A 20,439-nucleotide genomic window follows, 5' to 3' on the forward strand; every position below is an offset into this window, starting at 1 on the left:
TGGAATGAAGCTACAAGTTGTTTCCAACTTCAATCCAGCCAATAATGAAGCAACAAGTTGTTTCCAGGCTCAAACGAGTCAAGAATGAAACTACAAGTTGATTCTAATTTTAAACAACCGAAAATGAAGCTACAAATTGTTTTCAACTTCAAACGAGTCTAGAATGAAGCTACAAGTTGTTTCCAACTTCAATCTAGCCAATAATGAAGCAACAAGTTGTTTACAGGCTCAAACGAGTCAAGAATGAAACTACAAGTTGATTCTAATTTTAAACAACTGAAAATGAAGCTACAAGTTGTTTTCAACTTCAAACGAGTCTGGAATGAAGCTACAAGTTGTTTCCAACTTCAATCCAGCCAATAATGAAGCAACAAGTTGTTTCCGGGCTCAAACGAGTCAAGAATGAAACTACAAGTTGATTCTAATTTTAAACAACCGAAAATGAAGCTACAATTGTTTTCCACTTCAAACGAGTCTAGAATGAAGCTACAAGTTGTTTCCAACTTCAATCTAGCCAATAATGAAGCAACAAGTTGTTTCCGGGCTCAAACGAGTCAAGAATGAAACTACAAGTTGATTCTAATTTTAAACAACCGAAAATGAAGCTACAAGTTGTTTTCAACTTCAAACGAGTCTGGAATGAAGCTACAAGTTGTTTCCAACTTCAATCCAGCCAATAATGAAGCAACAAGTTGTTTCCGGGCTCAAACGAGTCAAGAATGAAACTACAAGTTGATTCTAATTTTAAACAACCGAAAATGAAGCTACAAGTTGTTTTCAACTTCAAACGAGTCTGGAATGAAGCTACAAGTTGTTTCCAACTTCAATCCAGCCAATAATGAAGCAACAAGTTGTTTCCGGGCTCAAACGAGTCAAGAATGAAACTACAAGTTGATTCTAATTTTAAACAACCGAAAATGAAGCTACAATTGTTTTCCACTTCAAACGAGTCTAGAATGAAGCTACAAGTTGTTTCCAACTTCAATCTAGCCAATAATGAAGCAACAAGTTGTTTACAGGCTCAAACGAGTCAAGAATGAAACTACAAGTTGATTCTAATTTTAAACAACCGAAAATGAAGCTACAAGTTGTTTTCAACTTCAAACGAGTCTGGAATGAAGCTACAAGTTGTTTCCAACTTCAATCCAGCCAAAATGAAGCAACAAGTTGTTTACAGGCTCAAACGAGTCAAGAATGAAACTACAAGTTGATTCTAATTTTAAACAACTGAAAATGAAGCTACAAGTTGTTTTCAACTTCAAACGAGTCTGGAATGAAGCTACAAGTTGTTTCCAACTTCAATCCAGCCATAATGAAGCAACAAGTTGTTTCCGGGCTCAAACGAGTCAAGAATGAAACTACAAGTTGATTCTAATTTTAAACAACCGAAAATGAAGCTACAATTTGTTTTCAACTTCAAACGAGTCTAGAATGAAGCTACAAGTTGTTTCCAACTTCAATCCAGCCAATAATGAAGCAACAAGTTGTTTACAGGCTCAAACGAGTCAAGAATGAAACTACAAGTTGATTCTAATTTTAAACAACTGAAAATGAAGCTACAAGTTGTTTTCAACTTCAAACGAGTCTGAATGAAGCTACAAGTTGTTTCCAACTTCAATCCAGCCAATAATGAAGCAACAAGTTGTTTACAGGCTCAAACGAGTCAAGAATGAAACTACAAGTTGATTCTAATTTTAAACAACCGAAAATGAAGCTACAAGTTGTTTTCAACTTCAAACGAGTCTGGAATGAAGCTACAAGTTGTTTCCAACTTCAATCCAGCCAATAATGAAGCAACAAGTTGTTTCCGGGCTCAAACGAGTCAAGAATGAAACTACAAATTGTTTTCAACTTCAAACGAGTCTAGAATGAAGCTACAAGTTGTTTCCAACTTCAATCTAGCCAATAATGAAGCAACAAGTTGTTTACAGGCTCAAACGAGTCAAGAATGAAACTAAAGTTGATTCTAATTTTAAACAACCGAAAATGAAGCTACAAGTTGTTTTCAACTTCAAACGAGTCTGGAATGAAGCTACAAGTTGTTTCCAACTTCAATCTAGCCAATAATGAAGCAACAAGTTGTTTCCAGGCTCAAACGAGTCAAGAATGAAACTACAAGTTGATTCTAATTTTAAACAACCGAAAATGAAGCTACAAATTGTTTTCAACTTCAAACGAGTCTAGAATGAAGCTACAAGTTGTTTCCAACTTCAATCTAGCCAATAATGAAGCAACAAGTTGTTTACAGGCTCAAACGAGTCAAGAATGAAACTACAAGTTGATTCTAATTTTAAACAACTGAAAATGAAGCTACAAGTTGTTTTCAACTTCAAACGAGTCTGGAATGAAGCTACATGTTGTTTCCAACTTCAATCCAGCCAATAATGAAGCAACAAGTTGTTTCCGGGCTCAAACGAGTCAAGAATGAAACTACAAGTTGATTCTAATTTTAAACAACCGAAAATGAAGCTACAAGTTGTTTTCCACTTCAAACGAGTCTAGAATGAAGCTACAAGTTGTTTCCAACTTCAATCCAGCCAATAATGAAGCAACAAGTTGTTTACAGGCTCAAACGAGTCAAGAATGAAACTACAAGTTGATTCTAATTTTAAACAACTGAAAATGAAGCTACAAGTTGTTTTCAACTTCAAACGAGTCTGAATGAAGCTACAAGTTGTTTCCAACTTCAATCCAGCCAATAATGAAGCAACAAGTTGTTTACAGGCTCAAACGAGTCAAGAATGAAACTACAAGTTGATTCTAATTTTAAACAACCGAAAATGAAGCTACAAGTTGTTTTCAACTTCAAACGAGTCTGGAATGAAGCTACAAGTTGTTTCCAACTTCAATCTAGCCAATAATGAAGCAACAAGTTGTTTCGGGCTCAAACGAGTCAAGAATGAAACTACAAGTTGATTCTAATTTTAAACAACCGAAAATGAAGCTACAAGTTGTTTTCAACTTCAAACGAGTCTGGAATGAAGCTACAAGTTGTTTCCAACTTCAATCTAGCCAATAATGAAGCAACAAGTTGTTTCCGGGCTCAAACGAGTCAAGAATGAAACTACAAGTTGATTCTAATTTTAAACAACCGAAAATGAAGCTACAAATTGTTTTCCACTTCAAACGAGTCTAGAATGAAGCTACAAGTTGTTTCCAACTTCAATCTAGCCAATAATGAAGCAACAAGTTGTTTACAGGCTCAAACGAGTCAAGAATGAAACTACAAGTTGATTCTAATTTTAAACAACCGAAAATGAAGCTACAAGTTGTTTTCAACTTCAAACGAGTCTGGAATGAAGCTACAAGTTGTTTCCAACTTCAATCCAGCCAATAATGAAGCAACAAGTTGTTTCCGGGCTCAAACGAGTCAAGAATGAAACTACAAGTTGATTCTAATTTTAAACAACCGAAAATGAAGCTACAGTTGTTTTCCACTTCAAACGAGTCTAGAATGAAGCTACAAGTTGTTTCCAACTTCAATCTAGCCAATAATGAAGCAACAAGTTGTTTACAGGCTCAAACGAGTCAAGAATGAAACTACAAGTTGATTCTAATTTTAAACAACCGAAAATGAAGCTACAAGTTGTTTCAACTTCAAACGAGTCTGGAATGAAGCTACAAGTTGTTTCCAACTTCAATCCAGCCAATAATGAAGCAACAAGTTGTTTCCGGGCTCAAACGAGTCAAGAATGAAACTACAAGTTGATTCTAATTTTAAACAACCGAAAATGAAGCTACAATTGTTTTCAACTTCAAACGAGTCTAGAATGAAGCTACAAGTTGTTTCCAACTTCAATCTAGCCAATAATGAAGCAACAAGTTGTTTACAGGCTCAAACGAGTCAAGAATGAAACTACAAGTTGATTCTAATTTTAAACAACTGAAAATGAAGCTACAAGTTGTTTTCAACTTCAAACGAGTCTGGAATGAAGCTACAAGTTGTTTCCAACTTCAATCCAGCCAATAATGAAGCAACAAGTTGTTTCCGGGCTCAAACGAGTCAAGAATGAAACTACAAGTTGATTCTAATTTTAAACAACCGAAAATGAAGCTACAAATTGTTTTCCACTTCAAACGAGTCTAGAATGAAGCTACAAGTTGTTTCCAACTTCAATCTAGCCAATAATGAAGCAACAAGTTGTTTACAGGCTCAAACGAGTCAAGAATGAAACTACAAGTTGATTCTAATTTTAAACAACCGAAAATGAAGCTACAAGTTGTTTTCAACTTCAAACGAGTCTGGAATGAAGCTACAAGTTGTTTCCAACTTCAATCCAGCCAATAATGAAGCAACAAGTTGTTTCCGGGCTCAAACGAGTCAAGAATGAAACTACAAGTTGATTCTAATTTTAAACAACCGAAAATGAAGCTACAAGTTGTTTTCAACTTCAAACGAGTCTAGAATGAAGCTACAAGTTGTTTCCAACTTCAATCTAGCCAATAATGAAGCAACAAGTTGTTTACAGGCTCAAACGAGTCAAGAATGAAACTACAAGTTGATTCTAATTTTAAACAACCGAAAATGAAGCTACAAGTTGTTTTCAACTTCAAACGAGTCTGGAATGAAGCTACAAGTTGTTTCCAACTTCAATCCAGCCAATAATGAAGCAACAAGTTGTTTCCGGGCTCAAACGAGTCAAGAATGAAACTACAAGTTGATTCTAATTTTAAACAACCGAAAATGAAGCTACAAATTGTTTTCAACTTCAAACGAGTCTAGAATGAAGCTACAAGTTGTTTCCAACTTCAATCTAGCCAATAATGAAGCAACAAGTTGTTTACAGGCTCAAACGAGTCAAGAATGAAACTACAAGTTGATTCTAATTTTAAACAACTGAAAATGAAGCTACAAGTTGTTTTCAACTTCAAACGAGTCTGGAATGAAGCTACATGTTGTTTCCAACTTCAATCCAGCCAATAATGAAGCAACAAGTTGTTTCCGGGCTCAAACGAGTCAAGAATGAAACTACAAGTTGATTCTAATTTTAAACAACCGAAAATGAAGCTACAATTGTTTTCCACTTCAAACGAGTCTAGAATGAAGCTACAAGTTGTTTCCAACTTCAATCTACCAATAATGAAGCAACAAGTTGTTTCCGGGCTCAAACGAGTCAAGAATGAAACTACAAGTTGATTCTAATTTTAAACAACTGAAAATGAAGCTACAAATTGTTTTCCACTTCAAACGAGTCTAGAATGAAGATACAAGTTGTTTCCAACTTCAATCTAGCCAATAATGAAGCAACAAGTTGTTTACAGGCTCAAACGAGTCAAGAATGAAACTACAAGTTGATTCTAATTTTAAACAACCGAAAATGAAGCTACAAGTTGTTTTCAACTTCAAACGAGTCTGGAATGAAGCTACAAGTTGTTTCCAACTTCAATCCAGCCAAAATGAAGCAACAAGTTGTTTACAGGCTCAAACGAGTCAAGAATGAAACTACAAGTTGATTCTAATTTTAAACAACTGAAAATGAAGCTACAAGTTGTTTTCAACTTCAAACGAGTCTGGAATGAAGCTACAAGTTGTTTCCAACTTCAATCCAGCCAATAATGAAGCAACAAGTTGTTTCCGGGCTCAAACGAGTCAAGAATGAAACTACAAGTTGATTCTAATTTTAAACAACTGAAAATGAAGCTACAAATTGTTTTCCACTTCAAACGAGTCTAGAATGAAGCTACAAGTTGTTTCCAACTTCAATCAGCCAATAATGAAGCAACAAGTTGTTTACAGGCTCAAACGAGTCAAGAATGAAACTACAAGTTGATTCTAATTTTAAACAACCGAAAATGAAGCTACAAGTTGTTTTCAACTTCAAACGAGTCTGGAATGAAGCTACAAGTTGTTTCCAACTTCAATCCAGCCAGTAATGAAGCAACAAGTTGTTTACAGGCTCAAACGAGTCAAGAATGAAACTACAAGTTGATTCTAATTTTAAACAACTGAAAATGAAGCTACAAGTTGTTTTCAACTTCAAACGAGTCTGGAATGAAGCTACAAGTTGTTTCCAACTTCAATCCAGCCAATAATGAAGCAACAAGTTGTTTCCGGCTCAAACGAGTCAAGAATGAAACTACAAGTTGATTCTAATTTTAAACAACCGAAAATGAAGCTACAATTGTTTTCAACTTCAAACGAGTCTAGAATGAAGCTACAAGTTGTTTCCAACTTCAATCTAGCCAATAATGAAGCAACAAGTTGTTTACAGGCTCAAACGAGTCAAGAATGAAACTACAAGTTGATTCTAATTTTAAACAACCGAAAATGAAGCTACAATTTGTTTTCAACTTCAAACGAGTCTGGAATGAAGCTACAAGTTGTTTCCAACTTCAATCAGCCAATAATGAAGCAACAAGTTGTTTCCGGGCTCAAACGAGTCAAGAATGAAACTACAAGTTGATTCTAATTTTAAACAACCGAAAATGAAGCTACAAATTGTTTTCCACTTCAAACGAGTCTAGAATGAAGCTACAAGTTGTTTCCAACTTCAATCCAGCCATAATGAAGCAACAAGTTGTTTACAGGCTCAAACGAGTCAAGAATGAAACTACAAGTTGATTCTAATTTTAAACAACCGAAAATGAAGCTACAAGTTGTTTTCAACTTCAAACGAGTCTGGAATGAAGCTACAAGTTGTTTCCAACTTCAATCCAGCCAATAATGAAGCAACAAGTTGTTTCCGGGCTCAAACGAGTCAAGAATGAAACTACAAATTGTTTTCAACTTCAAACGAGTCTAGAATGAAGCTACAAGTTGTTTCCAACTTCAATCTAGCCAATAATGAAGCAACAAGTTGTTTACAGGCTCAAACGAGTCAAGAATGAAACTACAAGTTGATTCTAATTTTAAACAACCGAAAATGAAGCTACAAGTTGTTTTCAACTTCAAACGAGTCTGGAATGAAGCTACAAGTTGTTTCCAACTTCAATCTAGCCAATAATGAAGCAACAAGTTGTTTCCAGGCTCAAACGAGTCAAGAATGAAACTACAAGTTGATTCTAATTTTAAACAACCGAAAATGAAGCTACAATTGTTTTCAACTTCAAACGAGTCTAGAATGAAGCTACAAGTTGTTTCCAACTTCAATCTAGCCAATAATGAAGCAACAAGTTTGTTTACAGGCTCAAACGAGTCAAGAATGAAACTACAAGTTGATTCTAATTTTAAACAACTGAAAATGAAGCTACAAGTTGTTTTCAACTTCAAACGAGTCTGGAATGAAGCTACAAGTTGTTTCCAACTTCAATCCAGCCAATAATGAAGCAACAAGTTGTTTCCGGGCTCAAACGAGTCAAGAATGAAACTACAAGTTGATTCTAATTTTAAACAACCGAAAATGAAGCTACAAGTTGTTTTCAACTTCAAACGAGTCTAGAATGAAGCTACAAGTTGTTTCCAACTTCAATCCAGCCATAATGAAGCAACAAGTTGTTTACAGGCTCAAACGAGTCAAGAATGAAACTACAAGTTGATTCTAATTTTAAACAACCGAAAATGAAGCTACAAGTTGTGTTCAACTTCAAACGAGTCTGGAATGAAGCTACAAGTTGTTTCCAACTTCAATCCATCCAATAATGAAGCAACAAGTTGTTCCGGGCTCAAACGAGTCAAGAATGAACTACAAATTGTTTTCAACTTCAAACGAGTCTAGAATGAAGCTACAAGTTGTTTCCAACTTCATCTAGCCAATAATGAAGCAACAAGTTGTTTACAGGCTCAAACGAGTCAAGAATGAAACTACAAGTTGATTCTAATTTTAAACAACCGAAAATGAAGCTACAAGTTGTTTTCAACTTCAAACGAGTCTGAATGAAGCTACAAGTTGTTTCCAACTTCAATCTAGCCAATAATGAAGCAACAAGTTGTTTCCAGGCTCAAACGAGTCAAGAATGAAACTACAAGTTGATTCTAATTTTAAACAACCGAAAATGAAGCTACAAATTGTGTTTTCAACTTCAAACGAGTCTAGAATGAAGCTACAAGTTGTTTCCAACTTCAATCTAGCCAATAATGAAGCAACAAGTTGTTTACAGGCTCAAACGAGGAAAAAAGAAAAAAAAGTCAAGAAGGAAACTACAAGTTGATTCTAATTAACACGAAAATGAAGCTACAAGTTGTTTTCAACTTCAAACGAGTCTAGAATGAAGCTACAAGTTGTTTCCAACTTCAATCTAGCCAATAATGAAGCAACAAGTTGTTTCCGGGCTCAAACGAGTCAAGAATGAAACTACAAGTTGTTTTAACTTCAAACGAGTCTAAATGAAGCTACAAAAAAAAAAAAATGAAGCTACAAGTTGTTTCCAACTTCAATCTAGCCAATAATGAAGCAACAAGTTGTTTACAGGCTCAAACGAGTCAAGAATGAAACTAAAAGTTGATTCTAATTTTAAACAACCGAAAATGAAGCTACAATTGTTTTCAACTTCAAACGAGTCTGGAATGAAGCTACAAGTTGTTTCCACTTCAATCCAGCCAATAATGAAGCAACAAGTTGTTTACAGGCTCAAACGAGTCAAGAATGAAACTACAAGTTGATTCTAATTTTAAACAACTGAAAATGAAGCTACAAGTTGTTTTCAACTTCAAACGAGTCTGGAATGAAGCTACAAGTTGTTTCCAACTTCAATCCAGCCAATAATGAAGCAACAAGTTGTTTCCGGGCTCAAACGAGTCAAGAATGAAACTACAAGTTGATTCTAATTTTAAACAACCGAAAATGAAGCTACAAATTGTTTTCCACTTCAAACGAGTCTAGAATGAAGCTACAAGTTGTTTCCAACTTCAATCTAGCCAATAATGAAGCAACAAGTTGTTTACAGGCTCAAACGAGTCAAGAATGAAACTACAAGTTGATTCTAATTTTAAACAACCGAAAATGAAGCTACAAGTTGTTTTCAACTTCAAACGAGTCTGGAATGAAGCTACAAGTTGTTTCCAACTTCAATCCAGCCAATAATGAAGCAACAAGTTGTTTCCAGGCTCAAACGAGTCAAGAATGAAACTACAAGTTGATTCTAATTTTAAACAACCGAAAATGAAGCTACAAGTTGTTTTCAACTTCAAACGAGTCTGAATGAAGCTACAAGTTGTTTCCAACTTCAATCCAGCCAATAATGAAGCAACAAGTTGTTTCCAGGCTCAAACGAGTCAAGAATGAAACTACAAGTTGATTCTAATTTTAAACAACCGAAAATGAAGCTACAAGTTGTGTTCAACTTCAAACGAGTCTGGAATGAAGCTACAAGTTGTTCCAACTTCAATCCAGCCAATAATGAAGCAACAAGTTGTTTCCGGGCTCAAACGAGTCAAGAATGAAACTACAAATTGTTTTCAACTTCAAACGAGTCTAGAATGAAGCTACAAGTTGTTTCCAACTTCGATCTAGCCAATAATGAAGCAACAAGTTGTTTACAGGCTCAAACGAGTCAAGAATGAAACTAAAAGTTGATTCTAATTTTAAACAACCGAAAATGAAGCTACAAGTTGTTTTCAACTTCAAACGAGTCTGGAATGAAGCTACAAGTTGTTTCCAACTTCAATCTAGCCAATAATGAAGCAACAAGTTGTTTCCAGGCTCAAACGAGTCAAGAATGAAACTACAAGTTGATTCTAATTTTAAACAACCGAAAATGAAGCTACAAGTTGTTTTCAACTTCAAACGAGTCTGGAATGAAGCTACAAGTTGTTTCCAACTTCAATCCAGCCAATAATGAAGCAACAAGTTGTTTCCAGGCTCAAACGAGTCAAGAATGAAACTACAAGTTGATTCTAATTTTAAACAACCGAAAATGAAGCTACAAGTTGTTTTCAACTTCAAACGAGTCTGGAATGAAGCTACAAGTTGTTTCCAACTTCAATCCAGCCAATAATGAAGCAACAAGTTGTTTCCAGGCTCAAACGAGTCAAGAATGAAACTACAAGTTGATTCTAATTTTAAACAACCGAAAATGAAGCTACAATTGTTTTCAACTTCAAACGAGTCTGAATGAAGCTACAAGTTGTTTCCAACTTCAATCTAACCAATAATGAAGCAACAAGTTGTTTACAGGCTCAAACGAGTCAAGAATGAAACTACAAGTTGATTCTAATTTTAAACAACCGAAAATGAAGCTACAAGTTGTGTTCAACTTCAAACGAGTCTGGAATGAAGCTACAAGTCGTTTCCAACTTCAATCCAGCCAATAATGAAGCAACAAGTTGTTTCCGGGCTCAAACGAGTCAAGAATGAAACTACAAATTGTTTTCAACTTCAAACGAGTCTAGAATGAAGCTACAAGTTGTTTCCAACTTCGATCTAGCCAATAATGAAGCAACAAGTTGTTTACAGGCTGAAACGAGTCAAGAATGAAACTAAAAGTTGATTCTAATTTTAAACAACCGAAAATGAAGCTACAAGTTGTTTTCAACTTCAAACGAGTCTGGAATGAAGCTACAAGTTGTTTCCAACTTCAATCTAGCCAATAATGAAGCAACAAGTTGTTTCCAGGCTCAAACGAGTCAAGAATGAAACTACAAGTTGATTCTAATTTTAAACAACCGAAAATGAAGCTACAAATTGTTTTCACTTCAAACGAGTCTAGAATGAAGCTACAAGTTGTTTCCAACTTCAATCTAGCCAATAATGAAGCAACAAGTTGTTTACAGGCTCAAACGAGTCAAGAATGAAACTACAAGTTGATTCTAATTAAACAACAGAAAATGAAGCTACAAGTTGTGTTCAACTTCAAACGAGTCTGGAATGAAGCTACAAGTTGTTTCCAACTTCAATCCAGCCAATAATGAAGCAACAAGTTGTTTCCGGGCTCAAACGAGTCTAGAATGAAGCTACAAGTTGTTTCCAACTTCAATCTAGCCAATAATGAAGCAACAAGTTGTTTACAGGCTCAAACGAGTCAAGAATGAAACTAAAGTTGATTCTAATTTTAAACAACCGAAAATGAAGCTACAAGTTGTTTTCAACTTCAAACGAGTCTGGAATGAAGCTACAAGTTGTTTCCAACTTCAATCTAGCCAATAATGAAGCAACAAGTTGTTTCCAGGCTCAAACGAGTCAAGAATGAAACTACAAGTTGATTCTAATTTTAAACAACCGAAAATGAAGCTACAAATTGTTTTCAACTTCAAACGAGTCTAGAATGAAGCTACAAGTTGTTTCCAACTTCAATCTAGCCAATAATGAAGCAACAAGTTGTTTACAGGCTCAAACGAGTCAAGAATGAAACTACAAGTTGATTCTAATTTTAAACAACCGAAAATGAAGCTACAAGTTGTGTTCAACTTCAAACGAGTCTGGAATGAAGCTACAAGTTGTTTCCAACTTCAATCCAGCCAATAATGAAGCAACAAGTTGTTTCCGGGCTCAAACGAGTCAAGAATGAAACTACAAGTTGTTTTCAACTTCAAACGAGTCTAGAATGAAGCTACAAGTTGCATCCAACTTCAATCTAGCCAATAATGAAGCAACAAGTTGTTTACAGGCTCAAACGAGTCAAGAATGAAACTAAAGTTGATTCTAATTTTAAACAACCGAAAATGAAGCTACAAGTTGTTTTCAACTTCAAACGAGTCTGGAATGAAGCTACAAGTTGTTTCCAACTTCAATCTAGCCAATAATGAAGCAACAAGTTGTTTCCAGGCTCAAACGAGTCAAGAATGAAACTACAAGTTGATTCTAATTTTAAACAACCGAAAATGAAGCTACAATTGTTTTCAACTTCAAACGAGTCTAGAATGAAGCTACAAGTTGTTTCCAACTTCAATCTAGCCAATAATGAAGCAACAAGTTGTTTACAGGCTCAAACGAGTCAAGAATGAAACTACAAGTTGATTCTAATTTTAAACAACCGAAAATGAAGCTACAAGTTGTTTTCACTTCAAACGAGTCTGGAATGAAGCTACAAGTTGTTTCCAACTTCAATCCAGCCAATAATGAAGCAACAAGTTGTTTCCGGGCTCAAACGAGTCAAGAATGAAACTACAAGTTGATTCTAATTTTAAACAACCGAAAATGAAGCTACAAGTTGTGTTTCAACTTCAAACGAGTCTGGAATGAAGCTACAAGTTGTTTCCAACTTCAATCCAGCCAATAATGAAGCAACAAGTTGTTTCCGGGCTCAAACGAGTCAAGAATGAAACTACAATTGTTTTCAACTTCAACGAGTCTAGAATGAAGCTACAAGTTGTTCCAACTTCAATCTAGCCAATAATGAAGCAACAAGTTGTTTACAGGCTCAAACGAGTCAAGAATGAAACTAAAAGTTGATTCTAATTTTAAACAACCGAAAATGAAGCTACAAGTTGTTTTCAACTTCAAACGAGTCTGGAATGAAGCTACAAGTTGTTTCCAACTTCAATCTAGCCAATAATGAAGCAACAAGTTGTTTCCAGGCTCAAACGAGTCAAGAATGAAACTACAAGTTGATTCTAATTTTAAACAACCGAAAATGAAGCTACAAGTTGTTTTCAACTTCAAACGAGTCTGGAATGAAGCTACAAGTTGTTTCCAACTTCAATCTAGCCAATAATGAAGCAACAAGTTGTTTTCCGGCTCAAACGAGTCAAGAATGAAACTACAAGTTGATTCTAATTTTAAACAACCGAAAATGAAGCTACAAGTTGTGTTCAACTTCAAACGAGTCTGGAATGAAGCTACAATTGTTTCCAACTTCAATCCAGCCAATAATGAAGCAACAAGTTGTTTACAGGCTCAAACGAGTCAAGAATGAAACTACAAGTTGATTCTAATTTTAAACAACCGAAAATGAAGCTACAATTGTTTTCAACTTCAAACGAGTCTGGAATGAAGCTACAAGTTGTTTCCAACTTCAATCTAGCCAATAATGAAGCAACAAGTTGTTTACAGGCTCAAACGAGTCAAGAATGAAACTACAAGTTGATTCTAATTTTAAACAACCGAAAATGAAGCTACAAGTGTGTTTCAACTTCAAACGAGTCGGAATGAAGCTACAAGTTGTTTCCAACTTCAATCCAGCCAATAATGAGCAACAAGTTGTTTCCGGGCTCAAACGAGTCAAGAATGAAACTACAAATTGTTTTTCAACTTCAAACGAGTCTAGAATGAAGCTACAAGTTGTTTCCAACTTCAATCTAGCCAATAATGAAGCAACAAGTTGTTTACAGGCTCAAACGAGTCAAGAATGAAACTACAAGTTGATTCTAATTTTAAACAACCGAAAATGAAGCTACAAGTTGTTTTCAACTTCAAACGAGTCTGGAATGAAGCTACAAGTTGTTTCCAACTTCAATCTAGCCAATAATGAAGCAACAAGTTGTTTCCAGGCTCAAACGAGTCAAGAATGAAACTACAAGTTGATTCTAATTTTAAACAACCGAAAATGAAGCTACAAATTGTTTTCAACTTCAAACGAGTCTAGAATGAAGCTACAAGTTGTTTCCAACTTCAATCTAGCCAATAATGAAGCAACAAGTTGTTTACAGGCTCAAACGAGTCAAGAATGAAACTACAAGTTGATTCTAATTAAACAACCGAAAATGAAGCTACAAGTTGTGTTCAACTTCAACGAGTCTGGAATGAAGCTACAAGTTGTTTCCAACTTCAATCCAGCCAATAATGAAGCAACAAGTTGTTTCCGGGCTCAAACGAGTCAAGAATGAAACTACAAATTGTTTTCAACTTCAAACGAGTCTAGAATGAAGCTACAAGTTGTTTCCAACTTCGATCTAGCCATAATGAAGCAACAAGTTGTTTACAGGCTCAAACGAGTCAAGAATGAAACTAAAGTTGATTCTAATTTTAAACAACCGAAAATGAAGCTACAAGTTGTTTTCAACTTCAAACGAGTCTGGAATGAAGCTACAAGTTGTTTCCAACTTCAATCTAGCCAATAATGAAGCAACAAGTTGTTTCCAGGCTCAAACGAGTCAAGAATGAAACTACAAGTTGATTCTAATTTTAAACAACCGAAAATGAAGCTACAAATTGTTTTCAACTTCAAACGAGTCTGGAATGAAGCTACAAGTTGTTTCCAACTTCAATCTAGCCAATAATGAAGCAACAAGTTGTTTACAGGCTCAAACGAGTCAAGAATGAAACTACAAGTTGATTCTAATTTTAAACAACAAAATGAAGCTACAAGTTGTTTTCAACTTCAAACGAGTCTGGAATGAAGCTACAAGTTGTTTCCAACTTCAATCCAGCCAATAATGAAGCAACAAGTTGTTTCCGGGCTCAAACGAGTCAAGAATGAAACTACAATTGTTTTCAACTTCAAACGAGTCTAGAATGAAGCTACAAGTTGTTTCCAACTTCAATCTAGCCAATAATGAAGCAACAAGTTGTTTACAGGCTCAAACGAGTCAAGAATGAAACTACAAGTTGATTCTAATTTTAAACAACCGAAAATGAAGCTACAAGTTGTTTTCAACTTCAAACGAGTCTGGAATGAAGCTACAAGTTGTTTCCAACTTCAATCCAGCCAATAATGAAGCAACAAGTTGTTTCCAGGCTCAAACGAGTCAAGAATGAAACTACAAGTTGATTCTAATTTTAAACAACCGAAAATGAAGCTACAAATTGTTTCCACTTCAAACGAGTCTAGAATGAAGCTACAAGTTGTTTCCAACTTCAATCTAGCCAATAATGAAGCAACAAGTTGTTTACAGGCTCAAACGAGTCAAGAATGAAACTACAAGTTGATTCTAATTTTAAACAACCGAAAATGAAGCTACAAGTTGTTTTCACTTCAAACGAGTCTGGAATGAAGCTACAAGTTTCCAACTTCAATCCAGCCAATAATGAAGCAACAAGTTGTTTCCGGGCTCAAACGAGTCAAGAATGAAACTACAAGTTGATTCTAATTTTAAACAACCAAAATGAAGCTACAAGTTGTGTTCAACTTCAAACGAGTCTGGAATGAAGCTACAAGTTGTTTCCAACTTCAATCCAGCCAATAATGAAGCAACAAGTTGTTTCCGGCTCAAACGAGTCAAGAATGAAACTACAAGTTGTTTTCCACTTCAAAACGAGTCTAGAATGAAGCTACAAGTTGTTTCCAACTTCAATCTAGCCAATAATGAAGCAACAAGTTGTTTACAGGCTCAAACGAGTCAAGAATGAAACTACAAGTTGATTCTAATTTTAAACACCGAAAATGAAGCTACAAGTTGTTTTCAACTTCAAACGAGTCTGGAATGAAGCTACAAGTTGTTTCCAACTTCAATCTAGCCAATAATGAAGCAACAAGTTGTTTACAGGCTCAAACGAGTCAAGAATGAAACTACAAGTTGATTCTAATTTTAAACAAGAAAATGAAGCTACAAGTTGTTTTCAACTTCAAACGAGTCTGGAATGAAGCTACAAGTTGTTTCCAACTTCAATCCAGCCAATAATGAAGCAACAAGTTGTTTCCGGGCTCAAACGAGTCAAGAATGAAACTACAAGTTGATTCTAATTTTAAACAACCGAAAATGAAGCTACAAATTGTTTTCCACTTCAAACGAGTCTAGAATGAAGCTACAAGTTGTTCCAACTTCAATCTAGCCAATAATGAAGCAACAAGTTGTTTTCAGGCTCAAACGAGTCAAGAATGAAACTACAAGTTGATTCTAATTTTAAACAACCGAAAATGAAGCTACAAGTTGTGTTCAACTTCAAACGAGTCTGGAATGAAGCTACAAGTTGTTTCCAACTTCAATCCGCCAATAATGAAGCAACAAGTTGTTTTCCGGGCTCAAACGAGTCAAGAATGAAACTACAATTGTTTTCAACTTCAAACGAGTCTAGAATGAAGCTACAAGTTGTTTTCCAACTTCAATCTAGCCAATAATGAAGCAACAAGTTGTTTACAGGCTCAAACGAGTCAAGAATGAAACTAAAAGTTGATTCTAATTTTAAACAACCGAAAATGAAGCTACAAGTTGTTTTCAACTTCAAACGAGTCTGAATGAAGCTACAAGTTGTTTCCAACTTCAATCTAGCCAATAATGAAGCAACAAGTTGTTTACAGGCTCAAAGAGTCAAGAATGAAACTACAAGTTGATTCTAATTTTAAACAACTGAAAATGAAGCTACAAGTTGTTTTCAACTTCAAACGAGTCTGGAATGAAGCTACAAGTTGTTTCCAACTTCAATCCAGCCAATAATGAAGCAACAAGTTGTTTCCGGGCTCAAACGAGTCAAGAATGAAACTACAAGTTGATTCTAATTTTAAACAACCGAAAATGAAGCTACAAATTGTTTTCCACTTCAAACGAGTCTAGAATGAAGCTACAAGTTGTTTCCAACTTCAATCTAACCAATAATGAAGCAACAAGTTGTTTACAGGCTCAAACGAGTCAAGAATGAAACTACAAGTTGATTCTAATTTTAAACAACCGAAAATGAAGCTACAAGTTGTTTCAACTTCAAACGAGTCTGGAATGAAGCTACAAGTTGTTTCCAACTTCAATCCAGCCAATAATGAAAGCAACAAGTTGTTTCCGGGCTCAAACGAGTCAAGAATGAAACTACAAATTGTTTTCAACTTCAAACGAGTCTAGAATGAAGCTACAAGTTGTTTCCAACTTCAATCTAGCCAATAATGAAGCAACAAGTTGTTTACAGGCTGAAACGAGTCAAGAATGAAACTAAAAGTTGATTCTAATTTTAAAAACCGAAAATGAAGCTACAAGTTGTTTTCAACTTCAAACGAGTCTGGAATGAAGCTACAAGTTGTTTCCAACTTCAATCTAGCCAATAATGAAGCAACAAGTTGTTTACAGGCTCAAACGAGTCAAGAATGAAACTACAAGTTGATTCTAATTTTAAACAACTGAAAATGAAGCTACAAGTTGTTTTCAACTTCAAACGAGTCTGGAATGAAGCTACAAGTTGTTTCCAACTTCAATCCAGCCAATAATGAAGCAACAAGTTGTTTCCAGGCTCAAACGAGTCAAGAATGAAACTACAAGTTGATTCTAATTTTAAACAACCGAAAATGAAGCTACAATTGTTTTCACTTCAAACGAGTCTAGAATGAAGCTACAAGTTGTTTCCAACTTCAATCTAACCAATAATGAAGCAACAAGTTGTTTACGGCTCAAACGAGTCAAGAATGAAACTACAAGTTGATTCTAATTTTAAACAACCGAAAATGAAGCTACAAGTTGTGTTCAACTTCAAACGAGTCTGGAATGAAGCTACAAGTCGTTTCCAACTTCAATCCAGCCAATAATGAAGCAACAAGTTGTTTCCGGGCTCAAACGAGTCAAGAATGAAACTACAAATTGTTTTCCACTTCAAACGAGTCTAGAATGAAGCTACAAGTTGTTTCCAACTTCGATCTAGCCAATAATGAAGCAACAAGTTGTTTACAGGCTCAAACGAGTCAAGAATGAAACTAAAGTTGATTCTAATTTTAAACAACCGAAAATGAAGCTACAAGTTGTTTTCAACTTCAAACGAGTCTGGAATGAAGCTACAAGTTGTTTCCAACTTCAATCTAGCCATAATGAAGCAACAAGTTGTTTACAGGCTCAAACGAGTCAAGAATGAAACTACAAGTTGATTCTAATTTTAAACAACTGAAAATGAAGCTACAAGTTGTTTTCAACTTCAAACGAGTCTGGAATGAAGCTACAAGTTGTTTCCAACTTCAATCCAGCCAATAATGAAGCAACAAGTTGTTTCGGGCTCAAACGAGTCAAGAATGAAACTACAAGTTGATTCTAATTTTAAACAACGAAAATGAAGCTACAAATTGTTTTCCACTTCAAACGAGTCTAGAATGAAGCTACAAGTTGTTTCCAACTTCAATCTAACCAATAATGAAGCAACAAGTTGTTTACAGGCTCAAACGAGTCAAGAATGAAACTACAAGTTGATTCTAATTTTAAACAACCGAAAATGAAGCTACAAGTTGTGTTCAACTTCAAACGAGTCTGGAATGAAGCTACAAGTCGTTTCCAACTTCAATCCAGCCAATAATGAATGCAACAAGTTGTTTCCGGGCTCAAACGAGTCAAGAATGAAACTACAATTGTTTTCAACTTCAAACGAGTCTAGAATGAAGCTACAAGTTGTTTCCAACTTCAATCTAGCCAATAATGAAGCAACAAGTTGTTTACAGGCTGAAACGAGTCAAGAATGAAACTAAAAGTTGATTCTAATTTTAAACAACCGAAAATGAAGCTACAAGTTGTTTTCAACTTCAAACGAGTCTGGAATGAAGCTACAAGTTGTTTCCAACTTCAATCCAGCCAATAATGAAGCAACAAGTTGTTTCCAGGCTCAAACGAGTCAAGAATGAAACTACAAGTTGATTCTAATTTTAAACAACCGAAAATGAAGCTACAAATTGTTTTCAACTTCAAACGAGTCTAGAATGAAGCTACAAGTTGTTTCCAACTTCAATCTAGCCAATAATGAAGCAACAAGTTGTTTACAGGCTCAAACGAGTCAAGAATGAAACTACAAGTTGATTCTAATTTTAAACAACCGAAAATGAAGCTACAAGTTGTTTTCAACTTCAAACGAGTCTGGAATGAAGCTACAAGTTGTTTCCAACTTCAATCCAGCCAATAATGAAGCAACAAGTTGTTTCCGGGCTCAAACGAGTCAAGAATGAAACTACAAGTTGATTCTAATTTTAAACAACCGAAAATGAAGCTACAAATTGTTTTCCACTTCAAACGAGTCTAGAATGAAGCTACAAGTTGTTTCCAACTTCAATCTAGCCAATAATGAAGCAACAAGTTGTTTACAGGCTCAAACGAGTCAAGAATGAAACTACAAGTTGATTCTAATTTTAAACAACCGAAAATGAAGCTACAAGTTGTGTTCAACTTCAAACGAGTCTGGAATGAAGCTACAAGTTGTTTCCAACTTCAATCCAGCCAATAATGAAGCAACAAGTTGTTTCCGGGCTCAAACGAGTCAAGAATGAAACTACAAGTTGTTTTCCACTTCAAACGAGTCTAGAATGAAGCTACAAGTTGTTTCCAACTTCAATCTAGCCAATAATGAAGCAACAAGTTGTTTACAGGCTCAAACGAGTCAAGAATGAAACTACAAGTTGATTCTAATTTTAAACAACCGAAAATGAAGCTACAAGTTGTGTTCAACTTCAAACGAGTCTGGAATGAAGCTACAAGTTGTTTCCAACTTCAATCCAGCCAATAATGAAGCAACAAGTTGTTTCCGGGCTCAAACGAGTCAAGAATGAAACTACAAATTGTTTTCAACTTCAAACGAGTCTAGAATGAAGCTACAAGTTGTTTCCAACTTCAATCTAGCCAAAATGAAGCAACAAGTTGTTTACAGGCTCAAACGAGTCAAGAATGAAACTAAAAGTTGATTCTAATTTTAAACAACCGAAAATGAAGCTACAAGTTGTTTTCAACTTCAAACGAGTCTGGAATGAAGCTACAAGTTGTTTCCAACTTCAATCCAGCCAATAATGAAGCAACAAGTTGTTTACAGGCTCAAACGAGTCAAGAATGAAACTACAAGTTGATTCTAATTTTAAACAACTGAAAATGAAGCTACAAGTTGTTTTCAACTTCAAACGAGTCTGGAATGAAGCTACAAGTTGTTTCCAACTTCAATCTAGCCAATAATGAAGCAACAAGTTGTTTCCAGGCTCAAACGAGTCAAGAATGAAACTACAAGTTGATTCTAATTTTAAACAACCGAAAATGAAGCTACAAATTGTTTTTTCCACTTCAAACGAGTCTAGAATGAAGCTACAAGTTGTTTCCAACTTCAATCTAACCAATAATGAAGCAACAAGTTGTTTACAGGCTCAAACGAGTCAAGAATGAAACTACAAGTTGATTCTAATTTTAAACAACCGAAAATGAAGCTACAAGTTGGTTCAACTTCAAACGAGTCTGGAATGAAGCTACAAGTCGTTTCCAACTTCAATCCAGCCAATAATGAAGCAACAAGTTGTTTCCGGGCTCAAACGAGTCAAGAATGAAACTACAAATTGTTTTCAACTTCAAACGAGTCTAGAATGAAGCTACAAGTTGTTTCCAACTTCGATCTAGCCAATAATGAAGCAACAAGTTGTTTACAGGCTGAAACGAGTCAAGAATGAAACTAAAAGTTGATTCTAATTTAAACAACCGAAAATGAAGCTACAAGTTGTTTTCAACTTCAAACGAGTCTGGAATGAAGCTACAAGTTGTTTCCAACTTCAATCTAGCCAATAATGAAGCAACAAGTTGTTTACAGGCTCAAACGAGTCAAGAATGAAACTACAAGTTGATTCTAATTTTAAACAACCGAAAATGAAGCTACAAGTTGTTTTCAACTTCAAACGAGTCTGAATGAAGCTACAAGTTGTTTCCAACTTCAATCTAGCCAATAATGAAGCAACAAGTTGTTTACAGGGCTCAAACGAGTCAAGAATGAAACTACAAGTTGATTCTAATTTTAAACAACCGAAAATGAAGCTACAAGTTGTTTTTCAACT

Source organism: Daucus carota, chromosome 7 (genome assembly GCF_001625215.2).
Source record: "Daucus carota subsp. sativus chromosome 7, DH1 v3.0, whole genome shotgun sequence".
In the NCBI taxonomy this organism is placed as follows: Eukaryota; Viridiplantae; Streptophyta; class Magnoliopsida; order Apiales; family Apiaceae; genus Daucus; species Daucus carota.